Source organism: Topomyia yanbarensis, chromosome 2, assembly GCF_030247195.1.
Source record: "Topomyia yanbarensis strain Yona2022 chromosome 2, ASM3024719v1, whole genome shotgun sequence".
NCBI lineage: Eukaryota > Metazoa > Arthropoda > Insecta > Diptera > Culicidae > Topomyia > Topomyia yanbarensis.
Genome location: NC_080671.1, coordinates 227300929 through 227320893, shown reverse-complemented (window position 1 = coordinate 227320893; position 19965 = coordinate 227300929). Strand labels below are relative to the sequence as shown.

The following is a 19965-nucleotide window of genomic DNA, read 5'->3' as shown; positions in this document are numbered from 1 at the left end:
CCCGGTTCGGACACTACCCCATCGATTTCACAGGCCACACAAGGCACGTACGCTTTAAATTCCCGCGTAAAGCGCTCACAGCAAGCAATCGCGTTTGCCTGGCCGAGATCATTCACTAGAACACGTATCTTGTTTGCCCGAACACGTGTTATCTGAGTTACGGCCGGGTAATAAGCAGTCAGATCTCGAGAAAGTTTCAATATATTAACCGGTTTCTCTCCGGTCCGAAAATATACCACCCATGGCCCAGAGGAACCTTCTGGATACTGCTTTATACGGGGAGCAATGCGAGTATTAGGGGGATCAGGGACTTCCATGATTACATCAGATGGTATTTCGCCCTCGGCCATTTAAGCACGAGGGCAGAGCGTTATATAAACGGGAATGTGTCTTATTATTTGATTACAAGGTAGAGTAAAAGTAGGGAAAAGGAAAGAAAGCAAACGAGGAAAAAAAAATAAAGCAAAACTTATCTGCAAACAACGTCGATTGTTCCGCACCAGCGAAAACAATGTACTGGATTTACTGCCGGCACCAGCAGAATGGCAGCTAACGAACGAACAAAGGATGACCTTGACTCACTGAAATTTACACACCGAACACCACTGTGAAATATAACGATCCGTTCCGTTCAAAGGTTGGGAGACGTATGAATCAACAATATTGTCGGACGTCGCACCCCTCGGAGTAACGTCAGAAGAAAAGTAAACAAGAAATAATCAGCTGATCAGAAACGTCTCATGGATTGCCTAATAAGGTATTTTTGGCTTCACACTATTAGTCTTTTCCCTCTTCTGGACTGAACGTATGGAGAAATCGTTCTACGAAATTGCGCCTTTGTAATTATATCCACTAGAAAAATTGTTGCCTATTTAATTAGCAAACAAGGTTATTGAGTTTGGTTTAAAAACATTTTATAACTATGGATATTAGGCGAAATAAAAGGCACTATTACATTGCCAAAGAATTCATTCATGCGAAATATGGCCATAAGGTAAGCTACTTCTGTATATTAATGTATTACTTAAAAAATACATCGACATAATTTGTCAACTTCGTAGAAGAGAAAACCGACCGCAGTGAGCAAATCACATGCTGATGTTGAAGGTATATATCCCGAGCAACCAGTTCTACCAAATACATATTTCATAGAAGAAGGATGTTCATTGGATATAAATCCTGATTATTCAGGAGAGCCGTCTACTTCCTGTAATTACGATGATGTCGAGTATATAAACTGTTATGAGACTCGTACCATATATGAAGATGAATTAAACAGATCTAAAGATTCGTCTGGCGCAAGCTCAGAGTCATCCACTGAAGACTTTGAACCCGGAGTGGAATATTTTTCAGATCAAAACCAAAATGACTGGTTTGAATTACGCAAGGTAATTATGGATGATCGAAAATGAGAATTTACTAATAGATTACAATTTTTAGGTACTTTCCGATAAAAATGTAAAACTTAAATTCGACTCAGTTGTGACCATCGGAGAAGCTCAATTGATGATCCTAAATTATTATATAAGACATAATCTTACTCAAAGTGCATTAGTCGATTTGCTCCGAAAGCTGAATGTTATGGCAGGATCTAAATTGTTTGCTGAAAGTTTCGAAACATTTTCTACAACGTTTCCCGAACAGTATCGTGTTTATTTTTGCGCAGAATGTCAGTCTGGTTTGGACAAATCTGTGCCAAATGATAATACTAGTTGCACTATACTAGATTGTGGAAGCAAAGAATTTGACTTTTTCATGGTTATTCCTATTGAGCAGCAGTTGAGAGAGACAATGATTCAATATCAGAAAGAAATGTTTGATTACGAAGATACTGTCCGTTTGGAAGCGGTTAGTGATATTAGTCATGGTAAAATTGTCAAGCGAAAATCCCCGAAAAACTTATAACACTATCAGAGGCGACGCGTGGTTCCACCGTCAACCTGTTCAATACCACAAAATCCCTCAAAATCGACGATTCTAACATCGAACTAATAGTACCAACGAAAGATGTTCGGCGGACGGGGTTTTCTGATCGCAGGAGTTGAGCAAAACAAATTTGTTGTCAAAACCCATCGGTGAATTATCAAACAAACATCTTGTGGAATACCTAATTCAAGAGAGTCCCGCAGAAAAAAAAGCAAAAAAGATATTTACATCCGTATAGGCAACCACTTACTTCGTATTGAAAAAGATTTCTCAACTTAAATTTCAACAACCATGTCTAAAGGCATTATTGAATACTCATAAGTCATGTTATGGTTCGAATTAACCTCCAAAGTAGAATCTTATTTTTTACACCAAGAATTATTCCTTCTTCTGTATAAGATAAGTTGAAACATTTATTAACCTGTTTGAAATCATCTATTAATTCTACCAAACAGGAGAGAAATTTAAATGTTCCATATGCAATTCCAAAAAATTCATTTTTCTCGCAAAATGTAAGAAAGAGACTTTTAATATTATTGCAATAGAACGTGAAACGATTCGGATGAAATCCATTATGTCCATTTTACATTTTCAATAGACATGTTTTCAATGTGTAAAGGCAAAGAACAAACAATTTCTACGAAGCAGAAAGATGGTTCATTACTTTCGTTGAACCAACCAAATCCATACGTGCTTATAACTAATATGTCCCAAGTGCAGAAACATCTGGTTAGACTACCCAAGAAAACAAGCGTTCGACCGACAGCTGTGAACGTATGGCACAACAGCGAAGCGTGTTGAAATTTTAAAAAGCGCTCTCGTTTCGCACACAGAGCTCTAACGAGCAAATGGACATCGCTACACCGCACGCTGGTTCAATATTTGATTTGAACCGGTGCAAAAGAGAATAAAAAAACCGTCGTTCATGGCTCTCAGGCTGCTGTTACAGCCATCACCCATGCTGCTGCTTCTGCTCCATCTAAAGCGGGCGGTGAGAGTACGAGATGCGTGCATGTTTGAGGATGAACTGGTGAAACCATTTTCTGAAATTTTACTGTAAACCGGTTGGTTTATCGTTCAAATCTGAAAAACTTTAGTGTTTTATTTTTCCCTTCATTGAAAATATTTGGAAGGGTTCTACAGTTAATTTAAACTTGAAATGTTCAATGAACAAGTTGAAGTACCGACGCGTCGCCTCTGAACACTATCAATTAACACTGATGGAGCCGCCGCATACCGCTGGAGCATCAATAAGACATGCTATCCCATATTTGTCACATTGAATAATCTTCCACCCCGAATTCGCTTCGATAAAAACAATTTATTGCTAGCAGCAGTATGGCTAAGCAAAGGCGAACCGAATATACCTTTATTTTTTAAAGATTTTTGTGAAGAAATCATTAAATTGGGCGATGGAATATCTGTAGGAACCGATATGTATAAAGTTGTTGACGTATAAAACTGCTTGGATTCTGTCGAAGTTACAGAACTCGACTCAGTTTAATTGAAAATTTGGCTGTTCGTTGTGTTTACACGAAGGAAAAGTTGTACTTGGCAATCAATTACGTTATCCTTTTAAGAAATCTCAGTACAGAAACCATACCGAGACTAGACGTCAAATGATTGATGCTCATTGCACAGGAAGCCCCATTTATGGAATCAAAGGTCTTTCAGTGTTTCTATCCATTCCTTACTTTTATATTGTTATAGGTAATACGCAATAGCCACTTCATGAATATTGCATGAATTTTATCTGTTGATTACTTTTTATACAGGTTTCCCACCCGACTATATGCATGCAGTACTACTTGGTGTAGTAAGGCAAATGTGGGAACTGTATACAGCGTCGACAAATCATTCTAAACCTCATTACATTGGGCAAAGGTTAAAGGAAGTTGAGCATCCGGGTGCCAAGCTCATTCCCTCGATATCCAGGGAAAATCGAAGATATGAAGAAAAATAAGGCAAGCGATTGGGAGAACATGTTGTTTCACTATTTTTATCCGTGTATGGTTGGAATTTTACCTCAAACATATTTAGAAAACTTTAGTCTACTCTTAACTTGCATTTTCCAATTATTAGATACCCATCTAACACACAAAACAATTGATAAAGTAGAAAAACAATTAGAACAATTCGTTCGTAATTTTCAGAAATTGTTTGGTGAAGAAAACATGTTCTTCAACGTACATGTATTGATGCATTTGGCTGAATGCGCTAGAAATTTTGGAGCATTATGGAACTCGTCGCCTTTTCCTTACGAAAACGGAAATGGAATGATTCTAGCATTCAGAACAGGTAACAATCACCCTGTTTTACAAATAACAAGCAAATATATTTTCAATAGAATTTGTCAAAACAAATCAATGATTGTAAGCACTCAGATAAAAGCATGGCATACTAGAGTCTGGCGGGCAAAAAAATCCTATGAGTAGAAGTTTAATAATGCATAGGTAATGATATAATTTTTTTTTTATCTTAAATACGTTTATTTAGGCCCAAATGCTGTAGCTTAACGAGGCCGATAATTCATTTTTTACATTTCTTACAAAAGAAATGTATAGGATTCGCCCAAACTTTGAAAACTTTTTCCGAGGCCCGGAGGGCCGAGTCATATATACCAATCAACTCAGCTCGACAAATTGAGACAATGTCTGTATGTGTGTGTGTATGTGTGTATGTATGTATGTACAAAATGTCATGTAATTATCTCAGCAATGGCTGAACCGATCTTAATGAAATTAGTTTCAAATGAAAGGCCCAACGTTGCCATTTGACACTATTATTTTTGATTTTCGATATGTTGTTTACTTTCTGAGATATGGGCGATTTTGTCAAAACACAGCAGGTTTTTTGCAAATAACTTTCGAACAATACAATACTGATTGTAATACAATACAATACTGACCACAAACTGCACATAAATAGAAAGCTTGTTAAAATACCTTTCTAACAAGCTATAGATTGTCTAAATCCGTGCACGAGCGGCGAAGATATTAAACATTTTGTATTTTTAGTCCTCGCTTACCAATTTCCACTAACTAAAAATGAGATTGTTTCATACAGAGTATTGCTTTACTGGTGTTTTAGGGGCAAAACTAAACCGATTTTGAATATCGGGGTATGAAAACACTTCTACGTGATTCAAGGAGCTCGATGTTGAGAACATTTTGTGAATTTCCTTTATAATAAATGAACTATTTCTCAAAAAATCAATATACAAGTTCACTTCAAAAACAAAATAATGTGTTGATAAAGAAACAGTGAGTTCTAGTATTTATCCCTTGAATTAGGCATTGCGTTCAATCATGAGGTAAATGTTGGATGGTATATAAATACACAGATCAAAAAGTAATTCACCTCGTAGTGAGATAAAAGATTTCTCACATAATTATACTTGTGGCGTCACCGAAAGCAACTTGATCGTTCTCAGTGGTAGGACCCGTTTCCTGACTTCCAATAAACAGACGAAGCGAACAAGGCACAAACAGCGAAACAAAAGACGGACTGTGATAAGGTATAAAAACACAAAGTACGATCGATCGACCACCGCCGGCGGTGACTGAACTTGACTGTCGTGAATTTATTGGCACTTTTGTTACTGGTAATAATACAGTGGCGAGGGTATGTGGACAGATTGCGCTCTGCCGCAACATGCTCCCCCACCAAAACGAATGTTTTTAAATATATTTTGGATGTTGATTATTCTGAATCTGGGGATATAACTTCACGAATGACTTGCAATCCATACTAGATTCCTCCATCGCTGTTTGGATTGTTGGTGGTATTTTGTAATGGCGACATGCTTGCGTTTCGAGACTTACTGCTACGGATCACTTGCTGATTGATGAACGCATTCGGAGACGTTGCGATCCGCGCAACTAGAGTAGATTTCGGTGGAAAATGCATTCTACTATGCGGCTGCAAGTACGCCCACACTGATATAGCACCGCAGGGGGTTGATTTTGCTATACAGCTGCATACCCGCTCACACCGGCATAGCTGAAGTGACATAGAGTAAGTCCGTAGCCGATTCTCCTTACATGAATTCCCACTATCGAAATATCAAACTATCGGTTGGCAGGTTGTTGTGGCACAAAGGTATCCTGGTCACAGCACCAGATGATCGTTCGCAGTGGTAGGACCCGTTTCCTGCCTTCCAATAAACGGACGAAGCGAACAAGGCACAAACAGCGAAACAAAAGACGGACTGTGATAAGGTATAAAAACACAAAGTACGATCGATCGACCACCGCCGGCGGCGACTGAACTAGACTGTCGTGAATTTATTTGGCACTTTTGTTACTGGTAATAATATAGTGGCGAGAGTATGTGAACAGATTGCGCTCTGCCGCAACACAACTGTATGTTTAAAGCCCAAAAATCTAGCGAAAATTTGGCTCTTTTGCAAGATTTAGGTTATATTATTTATATGGCGCAAAAATTACTACTTACATTAATTATGATAAGAATGAAAGAAATCAATATATCAAAATAATATACCTATTAAAATAATGTCACTGCATCAACCATCATTTGCCATTCCTCACACGCCCCCCCCCCCCCATCTCTCTCTCTCTCTCTCTCTCTCTCTCTCTCTCTCTCTCTCTCTCTCTCTCTCTCTCTCTCTCTCTCTCTCTCTCTCTCTCTCTCTTCTATAGCATCTATATAGCTATTTCTGTATCCATTTCTAAGTTGTGTGATAAGATCTTCTGCCAATCTGAAATATTTATTAATTGTAATTGCGAAGGTTTGAGAAAACAAAACTATTTTTTGTCTGCTGCTACATCAACTCAGTTTTAATTCAATTGTATTCAAAGCCTGTATCTACACTATAATTAAGGAAATGCATGGCTATATCAGAAAAATATGTGGCTTAACTGAGTAATACGAAAGTTTGACGATGAAAATTTTCAAAAGAGACATTCCACGTGCGATATTTAAACTATTCGTATCTCTATTGAATTTTGAATGAAATATATGCTCAAAGACTGAAAACTGAAGCCAGCAGGATTGGACTTGCCATCAACCTTTCGAAGACAAAATACATGAGAGGAAGAGATTCTAGAGACGACAATGTGACCCTCCCACCCGAGTTCGGATTGACGGTGACGAAATCGAGATGGTCGACGAATTCATGGGCTCACTGGTAACCGACGACAATGATAACAGCAGAGAAATTCAGAGACGGATCTTGGCGGGAAATCGTGCCTACTATGGACTCCGGAGGACGCTGATTATCTACAAAACGCTTATTAGATCGGTGGTCCTCTACGGCCACGAGACCTGGACTATGCTCGTGGAGGACCAACGCGCTTGGAGTTTTCGAACGAAAAGTGTTCCGTACCATCTATGGTGGCGTGCAGATGGAAGACGGAACGTTGTGCAGGCGAATGAACCATGAGTTGTATCAGCTGCACATTCGTTGTATTGGTACGAACTTTCATGAAAAATAACGGATTAAAGACCAAAAATATCCAGGAAAAGAAGTCTCCCAAAGTACCCACTCTCGATGGGGGATCCAACAACAATGTGTCTGCTAACTTGTCGTCGTCCATATCTGGATGTACTGAGTAGTTTGAACCATTTCTTTTTCACAGTATTGGTCTGTGTAGGACTTATTTATCCATATTTCCTGCACGAGAATTCCGAACGAAACAATATGAAAGCTATAAGGATGAATGGAAAGAGACTGCATTGCAATCAACTGAATGCACGGCTTTTATGCTATCGACATAGCCTAGACATTTCACACTATTTACTTCAATGCAAATAAAAAATTTGAAATGTCTACCTGTCTCATTCACGAATCGCATTCTCCCTGTCGTTCTCTGTTCAAGGGGCTTGAAAGCACATGTGACCTTATCTCACTTTACTATATTTAATTGCGCGTTAAAATACTGGGCCAGTAAATTCTATTCTGTACATAAATCTTTTTTCGGGAATATGTGACCAAAAAGTAAACTTCGAATTTCAAAGCAAATTGAACGTTCCAGGTTCCTGATAAATAATTAAGGTCCAACAATAAAGTAGAAACACCAGATAATCTTAAAACGACTCCGTCAAGTAAAGAAGCATGCAAACAAAAAAAAATAAATAATTGCATATTTATTACCCTTTTCTCAGAAGATGGTATTTTCAAAAACATTTCAAAACTTTCTGATGCAATGGTTCTCAAATTCGTACAATCCGGTTTATTCATTTTCTTTATTCAAAAATGTTTTTAGCTTCAAATATATGACCATTTCATTTTAATTAATTATTTCATTCCGCATCTTTTTATTCGTTTTGTTCATCTGCGTTCATTTTACTTATTTTATTCGTTTCATTCTTTGGATTCACTCTGATCAGTTTATTCTTTTTGTGCATTTTTCTCATATCATTCATTTAACTTATTTTATTCATTGTATGCATTTTATTCATTTATTCCAATTTATTCATTTTGTTCAGTTTCTTCATTTTAATAATCTGACTACTTTTTCAGTTTTAATCATTTCATCCAAATAATTTATTTGATTCAATTTTTTTTTTTTTTTATTCATTTCGTTTATTTGATAGGCACAAATGCGTTAGCTTGGCGGTGCCAAATGCTTTTGTTTTTACATTTTGGATATCTTAAAACTAGGAGGTTACAATGTTGAAATATTTTTTTTTACAAAGGAAAAGAAAGTTTACAGCTATCTTAAGACTAGAAATAAGATTCAATATACAAAAGAGGGCCAAAAGATTTTTTTATGAAAAAAATTTAAAACAAGGGATTCACTTTGATATACAAGAGGGGGAGTAATAGTATTTTACGAAATATTTTACGGTTATCTTAAAACTAACAATATAGTTTAGTACACAAAAGGGGGAACAAATATTTATGAGAAATTTCACAGAAATCTTAAAACTAGGGATTCAATTCTATTTACAAGATGGAGGACAAGAGTTTCAATAAAGAGTAAAAATTATAGCTATCTTAAAACTAGGAATACAGAATACTAATTTGAATTTTTTAACTAAAACTTATGCTTGGTCAAGATATTCAAAGGGTGGCTTATTTCCGCATCAGTGTAGCAGCAGTTGTATCAAAGACAGGGGAGAGACAGGGAAAGAAGAGCAAAACTTGCAACTTTCGCTCGAACGGCGGGGGGGGGGGAGAGGGAGATCAGCGTATCAAATTTGCGCCTCAGTCTAGTAAGTCGTCGAGTACCGGATTGGCGGATGGTATTCTTCGGACCCGCGGGGAATCCTTCAAAAGTCATCGGACCTCGAGTCGCTCTCGCTTCAGTTTCCTTCTATGCAGGCGTAGTGGTAAGGGCGACGGCGGTTACATAGTGGCACTCTGGAGCTGATCGGTTCCACAAGGCAGGAGGAAACTCTAAAAACGAGAAATAAAAGAGAGGGGCTAAATTGGGATATTTATCGTTTTTATGAAGGTATAAATAAGGGACATATAGGGGAAATCACGAGTTGCCAGCATATCTCGGACTGGTACATTGGGTGGTCTACCTCGGGCCCGAAGGGATTCCTTTAACTGAGACCTGGCGTCACAATACCCGGCGCACACCCAGACAACGTGTTCGATGTCGTGATAGCCCTCGTCACAAGCGCACAGACTACTCTCCGCAAGCCCAATACGCCGCAAATGCGCATCCATGGTGTAGTGATTGGACATAAGTCGGGACATTACACGAATAAAATCCCGACCCACATCCATCCCCCCGAACCAAGGCTTCGTTGATACCTTTGGGATAATCGAATGTAGCCATCGTCCAAGTTCCCCATTGCTCCACGAGGTTTGCCAACTGTTGAGCGTCCTCTGACGACAAATACTAAAAAATTCATTGAAGCAGATTGGTCTTTCGTATATGTCACCATTTAATGCGCCCACCTTTGCTAATGAGTCGGCCTTTTCATTGCCCGGGATAGAACAATGAGAGGGGACCCAAACAAAGGTAATCTTATAAGATTTTTCAGATAACGTACACAAGGACTCCTGTATCTTCCCCAGAAAATACGGTAATTGCTTTTTAGGCTTCACCGCACGAAGAGCCTCGATAGAGCTGAGGCTGTCCGAAACGATGAAGTAGTGATCTGTGGGCAGAGTGTCGATGATCCCAAGGGTGTACTGAATTGCAGCTAACTCTGCGACGTAAACTGAAGCGGGATCATTGAGCTTGAATGAAGCGGTGATAGTATTGTTGAAGATACCGAAGCCAGTGGACCCATCGAGATTTGATCCGTCAGTGTAAAACATTTTGTCGCAGTCGACTTCTCGGAATTTATTATAAAATATATTGGGGATCACCTGCGGGCGTATATGGTCCGGGATTCCACGAATCTCTTCCTTCATGGATGTGTCGAAGAATACAGTAGAATCAGAAGTATCTAGCAAACGAACACGGTTGGGAGTATATGCAGAAGGATTAATGCTCTGTGCCATGTAGTCGAAGTACAAGGCCATAAATCGGGTTTGAGAATTAAGCTCGACGAGCCTCTCGAAGTTTTCAATTACCAACGGGTTCAGAATGTCGCATCGGATGAGCAATCGATATGAGAGTTCCCAAAATCGATTTTTTAGCGGAAGAACGCCCGCCAGCACTTCGAGACTCATCGTATGGGTCGAGTGCATGCAACCCAAGGCAATGCGCAAGCAACGATACTGGATTCTCTCTAGTTTGATGAAGTGTATGTTCGCAGCGGAGCGGAAACAGAAACACCCGTACTCCATCACCGACAATATCGTTGTTTGGTACAACCTGATCAGGTCTCCTGGGTGAGCACCCCACCATGTTCCAGTTATTGTTCGGAGAAAATTGATCCTTTGTTCGCATTTCTGTTTCAGATACCTAATGTGACATCCCCAGGTACCTTTAGAGTCGAACCAGACCCCGAGATATTTAAATGTGAAAACCTGGTTGATCGTTGCACCCATTATTAAAAGCTGGAGTTGCGCCGGCTCACGTTTCCTAGAAAAAACAACCAACTCAGTTTTCTCCGTGGAGAACTCAATACCCAGCTGAAGAGCCCAAGCAGACAAATTGTCCAAGGTATTTTGTAATGGTCCTTGCAAGTCGGCAGCTTTGGGCCCTGTAACAGAGACCACCCCGTCGTCTGCAAGTTGCCTTAGCGTGCATGAATTGGCAAGACAATCGTCAATGTCATTCACGTAGAAATTGTAGAGCAGGGGACTTAGACATGAGCCCTGGGGAAGACCCATGTAGCTAAATCGCGATGTTGTTAAATCGCCATGCGAAAAGTGCATGTGCTTTTCAGACAACAGGTTTAGCAAAAAGTTATTTAAAATTGGCGAAAGACCATGCTGGTGCAGCTTCTCTGACAGAGTGTTGATAGAAACTGAGTCAAAAGCCCCCTTAATATCCAAGAAGACTGATGCCATCTGCTCTTTGTTAGCATAGGCCATTTGGATTTCTGTAGAAAGCAACGCAAGGCAATCGTTCGTCCCTTTGCCTTTGCGGAAGCCAAATTGTGTATCTGACAGTAAGCCATTTGCTTCAACCCAATTGTCGAGGCGAAACATGATCATTTTCTCGAACAACTTCCGAATACAGGACAGCATTGCAATCGGCCGATACGAGTTGTGGTCGGAGGCTGGTTTTCCTGGTTTTTGGATGGCGATGACCTTCACTTGCCTCCATTCATAAGGGACAATGTTACCCTCAAGAAACTTGTTAAATAAATTCAACAGGCGCCTTTTTGCAGTGTCAGGCAGATTCTTCAGCAAGTTGAATTTGATTCTGTCTAACCCTGGGGCGTTATTGTTGCACGATAAGAGAGCAAGTGAGAACTCCACCATCGAAAACGGTGTTTCGTTCGCGGTATCGTGAGAAGACGCGGCGCGGTACGTTTTCTGTACCGGGACAGAGTCCGGACAGATCTTCTTGGCGAAAGCGAATATCCAACGGTTTGAATATTCCACGTTCTCGTTGGTACTATTATGATTACGCATACGTCGAGCCGTACCCCAAAGAGTGCTCATCGCTGTTTCTCTCGTTAACCCGTCGACGAACCGGCGCCAATAACTGCGTTTTTTGGCTTTCATTAGACTCTTCATTCGCCTTTCTAACGACGCGTACTGTTGATAGCTAGCGGGTAACCCGTCTTCCCGGAAGGCCTTATATGCAGTGGACTTTTCCGCGTACAGCTCTGAGCACTCTTTATCCCACCACAGGGTGGGAGACCGTCTATGGGTATTCGCGCTGGGTACTGGTTTAGTCTGAGCTTGATTCGCACTGTCGAGAATCAAGCCAGCCAAAAACCTGTACTCTTCCTCCGGAGGAAGTTCTTGAGTGGATTCGATTTTAACGGATATCGCGGTCGCGTAACTCTTCCAATCAATGTTCCGTGTGAGGTCATACGATACATTGATTGTTTCCGATGGTCTTGAACCGTTAGCAATTGAAATCACGATAGGCAAATGATCGCTACCGTGGGGATCAGGGATCACCTTCCACATGCAATCTAACTGTAGCGATGTCGAGCAAAGCGATAAATCCAACGCGCTTGCGCGTGCTGGTGGTGTAGGAATCCGCGTCATTTCTCCCGTGTTTAAGATGGTCATGTTGAAATTATCGCAAAGATCTTGGATTAATGTTGATCTATTATCATCATGAAGACAGCCCCATACCGTACCGTGCGAGTTAAAGTCTCCCAGAACTAGCCGCGGTGCCGGTAAGGATTCCGTGATATTACAAAGCGTTCGGTGCCCTACCGAGGCTCTAGGAGGAATGTAGATGGAAGCAATGCAAAGGTCTTTACCTTTGATTAAAACTTGACAAGCGACAATTTCAATGCCTGGTGTCGAAGGGAGGTTAATTCGGTTGAAAGAATAGCACTTTTTGATCCCCAAAAGTACTCCTCCATAGGGGTTTTCTCGATCCAGACGAATTATATTAAAGTCGTGGAAGTTGAGATTTATATCGGAAGTTAACCAAGTTTCACATAATGCGAAAGCATCACATTTTAAACTATTTAGTAAAAATTTAAAGGAATCGATTTTCGGGAGGATACTTCTGCTGTTCCACTGTAGAACAGTGATCGAATCGGTGACCTCGTTCGATGACTTAGCCATCGAAGGATACGATCGCTGCAAGGAGGGGCCATTTAGTAGTCAACTGCTTCAAAAATGTTTGCACTATAGGGAGAAAACGTATCAGAAGGCTTTTAAGAGGATCAGTAACATTGAAAGCTGTGAAAATTAAGTCCACTATGTCAGAAAATTTCATTAGTCCGCTACTGGACTGAGTATCTGTTTGAAAAAAGGGGACACTTGGGGTTTTGGATGTCCCTGGAAGTGGTGGGTATTCCTTGTTAGAATTAATATTTCCAAGTCCTGGAGCAAATTGCTTCGGCTTTTGTGCATCACTTCCGTTGGATTTACTGGTTGTAGATGGCGCACTCTGAGTGGACGACACCTTGGCACCCTTACGAGGCAATGTAGGGGAGGCTGGATTTCTCCTCTTCCTGGATTCCCCTGGGTTAACCAAAGATGTTCCCTCTCGTGGGTCGTCAGATTCTTGCTCAACGTTAGCCAAACCAGCATAGGGATTTTCGGACAGGACAGATGGCGAAGCATTCTTTAGCATTTCTGCATAAGAACGCCTTGAGCGTTCCTTAAGGGAGCGCTTAATTTTATCCCCGCGCTGCTTGTACGCAGGGCATGATTTAAGAGCATGTGAAGGGCCCCCGCAGCAAATACACTTTTCAGTTTCTTTGTCGCAAGAGTCATCCTCATGCTCTCCTTCGCATTTGCCGCATCGTTTCTTATTTCCACAATATGTGGCTGTGTGGCCCAACTGCTTGCAATTGCTGCAGCTCATGACCCGCGGTACAAACAGGCGAACTGGTAGGCGAACCCTGTCAAGGAGGATGTAGTTGGGAAGAGAGGACCCGGCGAATGTCACCCGAAGCGAGCCTGATAGAGAGTAGGTAGTCTTACCTCCCTCGGTGTTTGCGGTATACAATTGTTTGCATTCTAAGATCTTAATCTGTTCAAGAGAGGGGTCCTTAAAGCAGCCAACCCCGTGCTCCAACAGTTCTTCGCATTTCAGGCCCGGTTCGGACACTACCCCATCGATTTCACAGGCCACACAAGGCACGTACGCTTTAAATTCCCGCGTAAAGCGCTCACAGCAAGCAATCGCGTTTGCCTGGCCGAGATCACTCACTAGAACACGTATCTTGTTTGCCCGAACACGTGTTATCTGAGTTACGGCCGGGTAATTAGCAGTCAGATCTCGAGAAAGTTTTAATATATTAACCGGTTTCTCTCCGGTCCGAAAATATACCACCCATGGCCCAGAGGAACCTTCTGGGTACTGCTTTATACGGGGAGCAATGCGAGTATTAGGGGGATCAGGGACTTCCATGATTGCATCAGATGGTATTTCGCCCTCGGCCATTTAAGCACGAGGGCAGAGCGTTATATAAACGGGAATGTGTCTTATTATTTGATTACAAGGTAGAGTAAAAGTAGGGAAAAGGAAAGAAAGCAAACGAGGAAAAAAAATAAAGCAAAACTTATCTGCAAACAACGTCGATTGTTCCGCACCAGCGAAAACAATGTACTGGATTTACTGTCGGCACCAGCAGAACGGCTGCTAACGAACGAACAAAGGATGACCTTGACTCACTAAAATTTACACACCGAGCACCACTGTGAAATATAACGATCCGTTCCGTTCAAAGGTTGGGAGACGTATGATTTGATTCAATTTGTTTTTTTATATTAATTTATAACCTTTTACCATTGTTAAATTTTTCATTTTAATCAAAGCATTTAATTTTGCTCATTTTCTTCTTTTTATTCATTTTATCACTTCAGCTCATTTTTTTATTTGATTCGTTTGTTTTATTTATGCATTTCATTTATTTTTTACTTTATTAATTTTGTTCATCCATTCTTTTTATTCATTTGATCCATTTCATTAATTTGTTTCATTGTATTCACTGGATGAATTAAATCAATTTGATTCATTTAATTCATTTGATTAATGTGATTCACGTGATTCATGTGATTCATGTGATTCAGTTGATTCATTTGATTCATTTGATTCATTTGATTCATTTGATTCATTTGATTCATTTGATTCATTTGATTCATTTGATTCATTCGATTCATTTGATTCATTTGATTCATTCGATTCATTTGATTCATTTGATTCATTTGATTCATTTGATTCATTTGATTCATTTGATTCATTTGATTCATTTGATTCATTTGATTCATTTGATTCATTTGATTCGTTTGATTCATTTGATTCATTTGATTCGTTTGATTCGTTTGATTCGTTTGATTCGTTTGATTCGTTTGATTCGTTTGATTCGTTTGATTCGTTTGATTCGTTTGATTCGTTTGATTCATTTGATTCATTTGATTCATTTGATTCATTTGATTCGTTTGATTCGTTAGATTCGTTTGATTCATTTGATTCATTTGATTCGTTTTATTCATATCTTTCATTTTATGCATTTCATGTTCAGTCATTCCTTTTATTTCATTCAATTTGTTAGTATGAGTCAATTTATTCTATTAATCTTATAACTATTTCTAACTATAATCTTAATTTTTATTTAATAACCTAATCTACTTTGATTCGTGTATATTATAATTTTGATTTACATTAATTTTTCTACTCATTTTATGAATTTAAAAACCTATTGTTTCATTTTTTGCTTTACTTTTTTATTTCGATCGTTTTGTTGATTTCTATAATTTATTCAGTTTATTCGAGATTTTATTCGTGTAAGACTAGAAACTGTTTTCATCCCACCTCTAGTTGGGTGCCTACTTCTCGTGAGTTCTGCAAACTAATCCAATAGTGAAATGTGTAAGAAATGTCTCATCTCACTGCTAGGTGGATTAAATCGGTTTTTTTTACATGTCACATGTTAGTGGGGGAAGGGAAACCCGTATTTAGGGGCGGCTTGCTCCCCTCTTATGTAAGTAAAGGAAAAAGGGTAGGAAGTGGGATACATATTGTGTAATTGACATCGTCGTTTGCTGATTGATCATTGTGACCGATATGCACACTTTGTTGTAGTGTTGTAGTTTCCAGCCTGTAATCACAGGGGCGAGGGGAGGGTCGATATCGGATAATTATTGGCACTCTATATCATCTGCATGTGAGGTATGTCATGATGTTCTGGATAGACGGTTATCAAGAAGGGTATACACCGAAGACTCGTGAAGCAATGCCATATTGTAGATACAGGGATAGGTTGGTGAGATTCTACTGTGAATGAGAGAGGGGAAAATGTATTAAACTTGGACATCAATAGTTTTCAAAAAGATATAGATAATAAAAATATAGGGGTGGTCACGGCTTTCCAGGACGTCCCGGACTGGCAAATAGGGTGATCTACCTCGGGCCCGAAGGGAATCTATTAGTTGAGACCTGGCAACACAGTACTCTGCGCACAGCCAAACAACATGCTCGATGTCGTGATAGCCGTTCTCACAAACACAATGATTATTTTCAGCAAGCCCCATACGACGGAGATGCACGTCAAACGAGTAATGGTTGGACATGATCCTTGACATCGTGCGAATAAAGTCCAACCCCTTAAACCAAGCATTCGTTGATACCTTCGGGATAATGGAATGTAGCCACCGTCCCAGATGCCCATTGCTCCATGAGGTTTGCCAACTATCGAGCGTCCTCTGACGAGAGATGCTGAAAAATTCGTTGAAGCAAATTGGTCTTTCGTAAGTGTCGCCTTCTAATGCGCCCACCTTGGCTAAAGAGTTCGCCTTCTCATTGCCCGCAATAGAACAATGTGACGGGACCCAAACCAAGGTAATCTGGTAAGATTTTTCAGATAAAGCACTCAGATATTCCCGTATTTTCCCCAGGAAATACGGTGAGTGCTTTCCAGGCTTCGCCGTACGGATGGCCTCAATGGAGCTGAGACTATCCGAAACGATGAAGTAATGGTCTGAGGGCAGGGTGTCAATGATCCCGAGAGTATACTGAACGGTAGCTAATTCTGCGACGTAAATTGAAGCAGGATCATTGAGTTTGAATGAGGCAGCAAGATTTTCGTTGAAGATATCGAAGCCTGTGGACCCGTCGAGAATTGATCCGTCAGTGTAGAACATTTTAGCGCAGTCGACTTGATGGTATTTATTTATTTATTTATTTATTTATTTATTTATTTATTTATTTATTTATTTATTTATTTATTTATTTATTTATTTATTTATTTATTTATTTATTTATTTATTTATTTATTTCAAGTCGTCAATCGGATGTAGACCGGTTTCTTACAATAATTATTAAACTAACTTAACACTAGTTAAAATTTTGGTTTACTTTAAACTGCTGCTTAAGTTTTGTTTTCGACATAGTGAAGTCAATGCTTTCGCAATGTTTGTTGTAAATATTCATCATTTGGTTTAAAGGGCCAAACTTGGCGTAATTAGTGCGATGGCGAATTGTACAAAAGATGCTGCGGTTACGTAGTTGTCGAGAAGGAGCATAAAAATTTAGTTTCGATAGAAGTTCGATTGAATCAATACGATGTGAAACAATGTCGTTTACAAATGATACCATAGAAAATTCACGACGATCTTTCAAGGTTTGAATGTAAATTAGCATGCACCGTGCTTCATAAGATGGCAATTGTAGTCCAGTCCAACCTAGTTTACGAAGAGCGAACATCAAAAACTGCTTTTGTACTGATTCTATCCGGTTCTATCTATATGTTATAGAAAATATTTGGGACCACTTGTGGGCGAATATGATCCGGAATTCCACAAATCTCTTCCTTCATGGATGTATCGAAAAATACAGTTGGATCAGAAGTATCTAAGAGAAGAGCACGGTTGACGTTATACGTAGATGAATTGATGTTCTGTGCCATGTAATCGAAGTACAAGGACATAAATCGGGTCTGAGAATTAAGCTCGACAAGCCTTTCGCAATTTGCAATCACCAATGGGTTCAGAATATCGCATCGAATGAGCAATTGATATGAGAGGTCCCAGAATCGATTTTTCAGCGGAAGAACGCCCGCCAGCACTTCGAGACTCATCGTATGGGTCGAGTGCATGCAACCCAAGGCAATACGCAAGCAACGATACTGGATTCGCTCCAGTTTGATGAAGTGTATGTTCGCAGCGGAGCGAAAGCAGAAACATCCGTACTCCAACACTGATAATATAGTTGTTTGGTACAGCCTGATTAGGTCTCCTGGATGGGCACCCCACCATGTTCCAGTTATTGTACGGAAAAAGTTGATCCTTTGTTGGCACTTCTGTTTCAGATACCTAATGTGACATCCCCAGGTACCTTTAGAGTCGAACCATACCCCGAGATATTTGAATGTTGAAGCCTGAGCAATAGTTTGATCCATTAATTGAAGCTGTAGTTGCGCTGGTTCACGCTTTCTAGAAAATACGACTAGCTCAGTTTTCTCCCGTCGTTCCGGAAGGTTTATACGCGGCAGCTTTCTCCGCGTACACGTCTGAGCACTCTTTTTCCCACCACGGGTTGGGAGAACGTTTTTGGGTGTTCACGTCGGGTACTCGTTTCGTCTGAGTTTGAATCGCGGTATCGAGAATCGAGTTGGACAAAAACTTATATTCTTCCTCCGGGGGAAGTACCTGTGTTGAATCGATAGTTTTGGATATCTCAGCAGCGTAGCTCTTCCAATCGATGTTTCGTGTGAGGTCATAGGGAACATTGATTGGTGCCGATGGTCTTGAACCAGTGGTGATTGCAATTACAATTGGTAAGTGGTCACTACCGTGGGGATCAGATATTACCTTCCACTTGCAATCTAACCGTAGTGATGTCGAGCATAAAGATATGTCCAGTGCACTTGCTTGCGCAGGTGGTCTAGGAATCCGTGTCATTTCCCCTGTGTTCAGAATTGTCATATTGAAGTTGTCACAAAGGTCTTGAATTGTCGAAGATCGATTATCGTCGTACAAACAGCCCCACCCCGTACCGTGAGAGTTAAAGTCTCCAAGAAGCAGGCGGGGCGAGGGAAGGTGTTCAATCATGTTGGAGAATCTTCGATATCCCATCATGGCCCTAGGAGGAATGTAAATAGAAGCAATGCAAAGATCTTTGCCTTTGATTGTTGTTTGACAAGCGACAACTTCAATGCCTGGCGTCGAAGGGAGGTTGATTCGATTGAAGGAGTAGCACTTTTTGATCCCTAAAAGTACCCCTCCATATGAGTCTTCTCGATCCAAGCGGATAATGTTAAAATCGTGGAAGTTGAGGTTTATATTAGAAGTTAGCCATATTTCACATAGGGAAAATGCATCACAATGATTGTAATTTAGCAAGTGTTTTAATGAATCAATTTTGGGGATAATACTTCTGCAGTTCCACTGTAAAACAGTGATCAGATCCCTGATTCCGTCTAATAAGTTAGCCATCGAAGGATACGATCGCTGTAAGGAGGGGCCATTGTTCAGTCAACTGTTTTAAAAATGTTCTTACTGTTAGTAGAATAGCAACCAGCAAGCTTTTCAGAGGATCGGTAGTGTTGAAAGCTGTGAATATCCAGTCCACAATGTCAGAAAATTTAAGGAATCCCGTTTTAGGTTAAGTTTCTGACTGTAAAATTGGAGCACTTGGGATTTTTGGTGCCCCGGGGAGTGCTGGGAACTCCTGGTTGTATCTCAATTTCCCAAAACCAGGAGGTATTATCTTCGGATTTGTACCAGCACTTCCAGTTGAATTATTTTTATTTTGTACCCTTGTTTGGGACAACCTAGGACCCTTACGAGGAAGTTCAGGTGAGTTTTGATTAGGTCTTTTCCTAGAGTTTCCAAGCGGAGCCAAAGAATGTCCCTCGCAAGGGTCGTTAGAAGCGTTATCGTCAGTTGGCAAGAGAGCGAATGGGTTTTCGGAGATAAGTGGAACAGCTCTTTTAAGCTTTTCTGCGTAAGAGCGTCTGGAGCGATCTTTGGCGGATCGCTTCAGTTTATCCGCGCGAAGTTTGTACGTTGGGCATGTCAAAAGTGCATGCGGATTCTCCCCACAGTAAACAGACTTCTCAGCGGGCCTACTGCAA

At 40.2% G+C, this 19965-nt stretch overlaps 1 protein-coding gene across 17 annotated transcripts in view; it reads right to left on the bottom strand.

The window, feature by feature from the left end:
* LOC131682950 (uncharacterized) overlaps positions 1-19965 on the bottom strand; it is a 1036787-nt gene that overhangs the window by 819928 nt on the left and 196894 nt on the right. The gene's annotated exons all lie outside the window — the stretch shown is intronic.